This window comes from Ostrea edulis, chromosome 4, assembly GCF_947568905.1.
Source record: "Ostrea edulis chromosome 4, xbOstEdul1.1, whole genome shotgun sequence".
Taxonomy (NCBI): domain Eukaryota; kingdom Metazoa; phylum Mollusca; class Bivalvia; order Ostreida; family Ostreidae; genus Ostrea; species Ostrea edulis.
The window spans coordinates 17,447,388-17,457,643 of record NC_079167.1 but is presented as its reverse complement, the minus strand read 5'-3'; the positions used below and the strand labels follow the sequence as shown (position 1 = coordinate 17,457,643).

General features: G+C 34.7%; 1 long non-coding RNA gene across 1 annotated transcript in view; it reads left to right on the top strand.

Moving 5' to 3' along the window:
- Nucleotides 1–3,220: 3,220 nt before the first annotated feature.
- The window catches only part of LOC125664700 (uncharacterized), an 11,631-nt gene continuing 4,595 nt past the window's right edge, over nt 3,221–10,256 (top strand). Inside the window, exons 1-3 of the long non-coding RNA XR_007366031.2 lie at nt 3,221–3,415; nt 3,910–3,983; nt 6,767–6,867. This is a non-coding gene — a long non-coding RNA (uncharacterized LOC125664700). The remainder of the gene's footprint in view (nt 3,416–3,909; nt 3,984–6,766; nt 6,868–10,256) is intronic.

Genomic DNA, 10,256 nt, shown 5'->3' with positions numbered 1-10,256 from the left:
CATATCACATCACTAATACACATCACATATCGCATCACTAATACACACCACATATCACATCACTAATACACACCACATATCACACCACTGATACACCACATATCATATCACTAATACACATCACATATCACACCACTGATACACACCACATATCGCACCACTAATACACACCACATATCACATCACTAATACACATCACATATCGCATCACTAATACACACCACATATCACATCACTAATACACATCACATATCACATCACTAATACACATCACATATCACATCACTAATACACACCACATATCACATCACTAATACACACCACATATCACACCACTGATACACATCACATATCACATCACTAATACACATCACATATCACATCACTAATACACACCACATATCACACCACTGATACACATCACATATCACATCACTAATACACACCACATATCACATCACTAATACACATCACATATCGCATCACTAATACACACCACATATCACATCACTAATACACACCACATATCACACCACTGATACACCACATATCACACCACTGATACACACCACATATCGCACCACTGATAGACACCACATATTGCACCACTGATAGACACCACATATTGCATCACTAATACACACCACATATCACACCACTGATACACCACATATCGCACCACTGATACACACCACATATCACACCACTGATACACATCACATATCACACCACTGATACACACCGTATATCGTACCACTGATATATCACACCACATATCACACCACTGATACACACCACATATCGCACCACTGATATATCACACCACATATCATATCACTGATACACACCACATATCACATCACTAATACACACCACATATCACATCACTAATACACACCACATATCACATCACTAATACACACCACATATCGCATCACTAATACACACCACATATCACATCACTAATACACATCACATATCACATCACTAATACACATCACATATCACATCACTAATACACACCACATATCACATCACTAATACACATCACATATCACATCACTAATACACATCACATATCACATCACTAATACACACCACATATCACATCACTAATACACACCACATATCACATCACTGATACACATCACATATCACACCACTGATACACACCACATATCACATCACTGATACACCACATATCACATCACTGATACACCACATATTGCACCACTGATATATCACACCACATATCACACCACTGATATATCACACCACATATCACATCACTAATACACACCACATATCGTATCACTAATACACACCACATATCACACCACTGATACACACCACATATCGCACCACTAATACACACCACATATCACACCACTGATACATCACATCACTGATACACATCACATATCGCACCACTGATATATCACATCACATCACTGATACACATCACATATCGCACCACTGATATATCACATCACATCGCTGATACACACCGTATATCGTACCACTGATACACACCACATATCGTATCACTGATACACACCACATATCACACCACTGATACACATCACATATCACATCACTAATACACACCACATATTGCACCACTAATATACATCACATATCACACCACTGATACATCACATCACACCACTGATACATCACATCACATCACTGATACATCACATATCACACCACTGATACATCACATATCACATCACTGATACATCACATCACATCACTGATACATCACATCACATCACTGATACATCACATCACACCACTGATACATCACATATCACATCACTGATACATCACATCACATCACTGATACATCACATCACATCACTGATACATGACATCACATCACTGATACATCACATCACTGATACATCACATATCACACCACTGATACATCACATCACATCACTGATACATCACATCACATCACTGATACATCACATCACATCACTGATACATCACATCACACCACTGATACATCACATCACTGATACATCACATCGCTGATACACATCACATATCACACCACTGATACATCACATCACACCACTGATACATCACATCACACCACTGATACATACTGCATATTACACTTCTGATACATCACATATCGCATCACTGATACATCACATCACACCACTGATACATCACATCACTGATACACACCACATATCGTATCACTGATACATCACATCACACCACTGATACATCACATCACTGATACACACCACATATCGTATCACTGATACATCACATCACACCACTGATACATCACATCACTGATACACACCACATATCGTATCACTGATACATCACATCACACCACTGATACATCACATCACTGATACACACCACATATCGTATCACTGATACATCACATCACACCACTGATACATCACATCACATCACTGATACATCACATCACATCACTGATACATCACATCACATCACTGATACATCACATCACACCACTGATACAACACATATCACACCACTGATACACACTATATATATGCTACTCACTATTTACAATTAAGATGACCAATTTGAACATATTCATGCATATATACATGTATTACATTTGCTAGGTTTTTGCCTTTGACATCTTTACAAATTGTAATGTTCGGCATTTCCTCATGAAATCGCTGCACTCTGGCGGTTTTAAGATTTCGTGTGCTTAAAATGGCACAAATTAGCTTTGAAATTTCCTTCCGACACCCCCTCCTGAACCATCCCCAATCGTGTTTGATTCAGTCGATCCTTAATTTCGAAGTCCATGTAGTCGAATATTTTCATGGGCATACATATATGACATATGTTTTGACTAATCTTAGTGTCTGTTTTCATATTCCTACAGTACTTGCATTCTAAGGAAAGATCATATGTACCCAATATTGAAAATAAACTCAATATATATATTTTATCCATTTCTTCATTAGTGAATAGAGGGACTTTAATCTAAAACTATTTCTACCAAAAAAATACAGCTCATTAGAAGAATGCTAGATTGATCTTATCGGGGCATAAATGTGGTCCCAGACCCCTTGCCTCTGAGGATTGGACCCTCCCCCGTAAACTAAAATCCTGCACATTCACCCCAATTACAGTTGTAAACAATGCACGTATTGATAATCATAGAAGTCTATCTAATGAAAGTAGAATGTAAATATAGGAAATAAATTCATTTTTTGAAAATGCATGAGGTTATGAACTGCACCGCTTCACAGCAGCACACTTTTCATGAAATGCTAACTCGTCACAGGAAGTATTCCGGCGGGAAGCCTCGCAGTCATACATATACTTTCAGAAAACAAGTAGAAGTTACTACTGATGAGACACGTGAGGATGTACAATAATTCCAGTGAATTTGCCATTGATAGTAAGGTTCTATAAGTACTAAGTGTTCACACACCATATCGCATTACGTATATTCCATTACAAATAAGAAAATAATTTGAAGAAACTCGCACAAATAGTTATACTTGAGAATCTTTCTCTGTAAGCGTAATACATGGGAAAAGTTGGGAAATGACATGTCATATGTTTGGAAGATATTCTTTATAGGTACATGTACATTCATCATATCTATAACATATTTAAGGTTAAATTTTATAATTGACTTCAGTTGCCATGACAACCATTAGCACCTCAATTAGTGCGGAAATTGATTATTGCACTAATGAAAATTGTGTAATTTCATGAGTAATGTTTAGATCTTTATCACATCCATTATTAAAAGTAACATCATTTGTAGTTGCGAAAATACGACGCACAGATTCACTGAATTATTTGTTTCACAGATGAGAAATGGGAGTTTTTCAATTTGGAATTTTTTTGTTGATTTTTTTTGTTTGTTTTGTATTTTGTGCACAGTATTACAAGGAAACTCGGATACTGGGGGAAAGGCTGAACAATGGTTGTGATGGTAATTTTCAACTTTAAACCAGGTAAATTTTGATATAAATCTACAGATATTTCATGAAAATCTATTTTTAGGAGAATTAATTGACTCTACTTATTACTGTTATGCTTCAGTGACTTTTTCATTATTAAATAAGTGTAAAATATGGAGACAATTATGTTCCTGTGGTAACGACGGGACCAGCAACCGCAGTCTTTGATGATGATTGACTGTACTTTAGCATGGGTATATTGTATGATATATATACAATGTAGTTTGTTTGTAAATCATTATTCCTATGTAAATGATACATAACTTGAAAGCATATCCTCCCAAGGGTGTACGCTTCTCGTTTGCAGTCAACCATACCCCCACCTGTTAGTGATGCGACTCGATATCATAAGCACGGCGTTTATATTCTTTGACACTATATATTATATAAATCCGTTTCGTATAGGAAGTAGAACTCATCGGGGTACACTGAAGTTTACCCGGGTTACATTCAGATACATTTTTCAGTTTCCGGTAAAGAACAAGGTACGGTTGTATACATAAAAAGGCCCAAAAAATTTCTCTGTATAAAATGTGTCTGGAATTAACCTTAATCAGCGTTTTAAGAAAGGAAAATAAATGCCAGGTATACTATGTCAACAAAAATCAGAATGATAGTCCTAAATGGATAGCATTATGACATCATGAATAAGACATTTCCCGCCTTTTTCTCAAAATAAGCCTGAAAACTGTCAAATGTCATACAAATTATTGCTCAGGAAAAGATGTGCGCATTTGTCGAGCAAAATGAAAATGATAGATATTGTGTATTATTTTGAGATGAAAAACATGCTTCAATATGAATTTGCTCGACGCATGCGCTGTATGTTTTCTAAAAGGAAAACCACCTGAATTTGTGGATATTTTCATTGAAAATGGTATTTTTGCAATTTTATGCCAACTTCAAGCTCTCGTCATATGACACAAACCATTTTGCTGATCAAACTGAGTGAATTTGGGGTTTGCTAAACTATTCCTTAATTGAATGCCAGGATTTGAGCTCCAAGTGAAATCATCAATATTTTGGGCCAGATGAGGGTAGAAACTGTACCTACTTCTTTGGTACACCCCTTATAGATAACCAAACAAAAAGATGTATTTCGTCTGGTGACTGTGATGTAAAATGAAAATCGTATACCACCTCTGCGGAACGTCAGAGATGGTAAATACCCCGCTTAGTCCCCCACTGCAACAGTGAAAACACCAGCTCCAGTGAGAAATAACAAAACAAGTGAACATAACAATAAAAGTGATCAATTTCTTAAATCCAATAAGAATACAAAATCGAGATTAGGGCAAGCACGGACCCCTGGACACACCAGAGGTGGGATCAGGTACTCGGGGGAGTAAGCATATCCTGTTGACCGGTCACACCCAGCCCTTAATCAGGTAAACGGGGAAATCCGTGGTCAAAAGTCAGTTTGTAAAGAACGGTCCAACAATTGGTATGAAACATGTCAGACACTATTCGATCTAATGACAGGTTATATTTGAAAATTAGATCATTATAAGAACCATAGAATATAACAACATTTACAAAAAATTTACAAAATGTTGACTTTGTAAGAGACAGTTAAAACCCCTGTAATATGTGGGAAATTGTGTCATTCTTGCCACTAAAAAAATCTATATGTAATGAAATTGGACTTAATGTAAATTTAAATCGAATTGATGACTGTTTATTAATATTGTTTGTAATTTCCCCCAAGACAAACTACAAAATTTAGCTATAATTCTTATAACACCAGACAAAAATGCTTAAGGAAAGTCACATAATTCAATTATATATAGTGATATACAATGTACATCCAAATGACTGTACATGCACAGACATAGTTTAATGTGTTAAATTGTTTAAAGTGACATATAGGTCCGTTGGGCCGGGTGTAAAATTATATTAACATGTATCTTACTGAAATATAGAACTTGTATTACACATGTCACTATAAAAAAGACTTACTTACATCTACTTTTGTAGTTTTTGGGAAGTTGCTTCTGACTTTATAGAAACTTACCGAAGAGTCAAGATACCCTAAAAGAGTCATTACTTGTATTTGTCTACGTAAGGATGAATACAAGTGATATACACATATTTTGTATTTAAAACTGTACAATTTTCCATTCCAAATCACTTATCAATGATCATAAAGATACGGTTCTTTACATGTTTCAATAGCAATTGTATTGAAACTTTCGTAATCTATTTTCTTCTCTAATTGAAAAGATAAAATGATTTACATTGACAAAGTTCTTGATTAGTGCCACGAAGCAGAATTCTGGCGGGAATTTCTGTTTTCCTTCCAATAAGTCTCCAATTATTTACACGAGTCGACAAGGACGATGCAATTTGCAGGAAAATTGCAGTAATACCTTTAGTCGGGAAAAGAAATGATTTTTTAGATTTTGATCAATAAACCTGCTTTTGTCTTCTCCAATTATAATTGATCAATCCATTCGGAATACCGTATCCCCGGCTTATCCCAGGGCTTGAGTGTCATTCCTCCTTAATACATCTTTTTAATGAAAGAAAACGTTAACGTGATGCTTTTTACACTTTTCTAGGTGTAGGGTTTCTTGACCATGATCAACATTTCCCGCTATAATTCACGTTGAAAGTCGTTACAAGACTATGTAAATTTCAGCAAGCTTTTAGCCGGATAAAATTTCCTTAATTCCGACTTTGATACGACTTGTTGCCATGTCGGTAATGGCACCACTATCCGCTGGAATGTAAAAGGTTCGATATTAATTCTTTCAACTAGCTGCAATTCATTACAGCGCTATTGATGAGTCGGGAAACGCTATTGGCAGAACAAGAAGCCCGGCTTGTAAATAAAAGCCGAAGCAACAGTCAGTCTTTAGGGGGCGGCTTATGACGGGTGAGTACAACACGTTTAGCTATGTACAGATAGTCATCGTATATTTGCTTGCTTTCATCGAGGACTGTTTATCTGTCAGTAGACGATGTGATTTATGCCTTTGTAATTTTCTTTTATGAATGTATATTTGATTTGAATTTTTAAAAATTGCAAATTTAACAATTCTAAAATTTTTTTAACGAGTTTCGAAATAATGTATGTACTGAGTATTGTATGCCCTTCATGCCACTTTATCAAATTTTCATTCATATATTGCAAGAACACTCGGAGACATAAAGGACTACTCATCAATTATTTACACTGAACTCTTAGTTTTAATCTATTTATTGTTTTTGAGATTATCAATTCGTGGTGTGAACAGTGGCTACCGATCCAAACATTTCTGTTATTGTCGAGCTGTTACAATGGTTAATTTAAAAATGTACAACATTCTATGGGCATATTCTGTTCACTTCAGCTTGGTTGAAATAAGATATGAATGAAGAATTTTCATGCAAATTCACAAAAGTATATCGAAATGTTTGATGTCTTGTGTTTTAAGTGGACTATAAGGCAATCGCGGAGTCTTCATCGGATGTGAATATATGCAAGCTGGCGACATTTTATACGTCTGTTTTTGTTATGTTACTGTGTTTCACTAGTACCAATCGATTTTGTAATTTCACTTTTAGCATTTTCAGTGAAGTCAGCTAAGTAGTTGAATATGTGGATCAGTGTGTCGGAACCGTATCAAAATGATTGCTGGGCTAGTAGGCAATCAGTTGTATTATGAAAACTCCTTCAGCCCGACTTCACGGAATTACCGGAATTTTGACTTGTCTTAATTCGCAAGATTCTTTAAACGCAAATTGCAATGATTTTTTTTTTTCAAAACAAAACCATTCATTTAAGTTTCAAGTGCGAAACGTTCTTGCACCAGTTTTTGAATATCTCTTTATATTTACTTTGTTAAAACACAACGCAAAATCAGCTGTTTCCACTTGATTTATTTTCTGCAGGAAAACAAGAGCTAGATTATCTCAAGTGTTTCCGCTGTAAATGAAAATAATCATAAATTCTTTGCTCATAGGAAAATTGCGGTAATAGTTACAGCATTATTAGAAGGTTTTGTATTGCTTATGTTGAAAAATATCAACTACACGCTACAGAAAAGTCAATACATACTGGAGACTGTCAAAAAAAGAAGAAAGATTTGATCTGTCCGGAAAAAATTGAATATTCCCTGTCCAATTAAATGATAGAATATTTCAGATTGTTACAGACATAAATATGCTTTCTTTCAACAATAACCTCATTGGAAACAGTATCGTGTAGAGGACAAACATTATTGATACCAAGTCGTCTATCTGGCTGGGTACTTGTTGAACAATCGGAAAGCAATCTATAATTACTGAAAGAAGAAAGCAACTTTAATTTTCTTGCAGGTACAATTTTTTCGCTGTTGCGTAGATGTAAAGTTTGATGTTTGACTAATCTTATGACTGATGTTAGAGAGCCCAATAAAATAGTAGGTTTATACATGGAACAGGTGCAAAAACGAACATTTTTGTTCACGTCTCATATAGATGATGTATAAAATAATTCATAGGTAGCTTAGATTCATGGAGGTAAAGGTAATGTCAGAAATATTTGAAATTACAACTTATCAAACAATTAAAATAAAAGTAATACCGGAGTAATTGAAGTGTAATTAAAACGTGGAACTTTTAAAGTTGGAAAGCCGTGCCAAATTACACGTTTTATCCGGAGCCGAGAGCTAGTTCTGGTGTTGTAAATATTAATGCATTTAAAATTCTGGATGAGACCTTAAAACAACCATATTTTAGTCATGTGACATATACCGGTCCAGTTAGAGACGATGTCCAAATGTCAGAAGTTGCCATTGTTATCGCGGGTTTTTTTTTCCACCTGGAAAATAATTTAAAAAGAAAAGGATAAATTCACACTGTTATGAATGCTGCCTTACGATTTATATACCCATCACGTCTCTCTCTCTCTCTCTCTCTCTCTCTCTCTCTCTCATAACAGTAAAATGACCCAACGACTTAATCAATGAAATATAAAACAGCAAGGCATTCACAAATGAACAATTAACTATCAGTCAATAATATGTGCAGTATAGATGATTCCCTCTCAAATGAACAAAATCCTAGTATAGAACTTTTTATTTTAAGGTTATTCATTTTCTCTTTAAATGAATGTCGTCGTTTTTCTAAACGTTGTAATGGATTGATTGATATATATATATATATCGCAAATAATCATATTAGGCTTATCAGAAATCTCAATACGGATTTTGTATTTGTTATTATACATAATATTTATTATACATTTTGTTACATAAAACAGCGTAACGCAATGCTACGTAATACGTTTTGACACCAACAGCGTGTGTGACGTTTACATTGCATTATTATGCTTCTTTGTGTTTGCACTATATTTGGGCAATGTCTGCATGCAGAATGCTGCAATAAGAGAAGACTTAGATTTTGAACTTATTTACAATCCTTTTGACTATGTGTCAATAAAATATGTTCAACATTGAAAACAGTAACATTTTCGGAAAACCCCGCCACTTCCTCAGGACACAGATGTTAATGGCAAGTGGAAAACGTACAAAACGCGATAATGAAAAAAAAAGCCAGCGCTATTCATACACTAAACTAACTAGAACTATTATCTGCATAAAACTACATGATATATATATATATATATAACTTTTGAAAAGAAATAAATGAATGGTTTTAATGATTTTATTTATATATCTATATCTGTGTGTGTATTTCAATAAAACAAAATAAAAAGAAATATCCCGGCATTGTATATAATAATCGATCAAATAACATCAACTTTCAGCTTATATTTTTATCTAATTAAATGAAAATTCCAACTTGCATCATTCTGGATTTAAAATGAAATTAATTGAAAATACAGGGAGATTCAATGCTTTTGGACATTAAAAATCTTCATAAGTGACGCTCTAACACAGTGTAATTCATAAAGTAACAGCTGTCATGAGCCAACATGAGCTTTTGTTTTAAAAAAATCAGTGCTATCATAACTGCAACAATTGCAACCACCGTTTGTTTATTTTAGTAATTTGAGGGATAACTAGTATTATCTACTCGTATTAAAAAAAAAACTGCACTACAGGACAATATCTGAGTCTCGGAGATCCTGCATTGCCATGGTATTTCATACGTCAGTTTTAAGAAGCTGCTTTTATTCCATAAACTTTATCTTACCCAAAGGATTCGATGATGTGCCTGGTATGATTTGCATTTCGGTCAAAATCTTTTTAAAAGCCCTAATTGATACTGCATTTGGAGGGTTTGGGTGCAGCTATACACAAACATAACAAATACATATATCAATTGAATACATCAGTA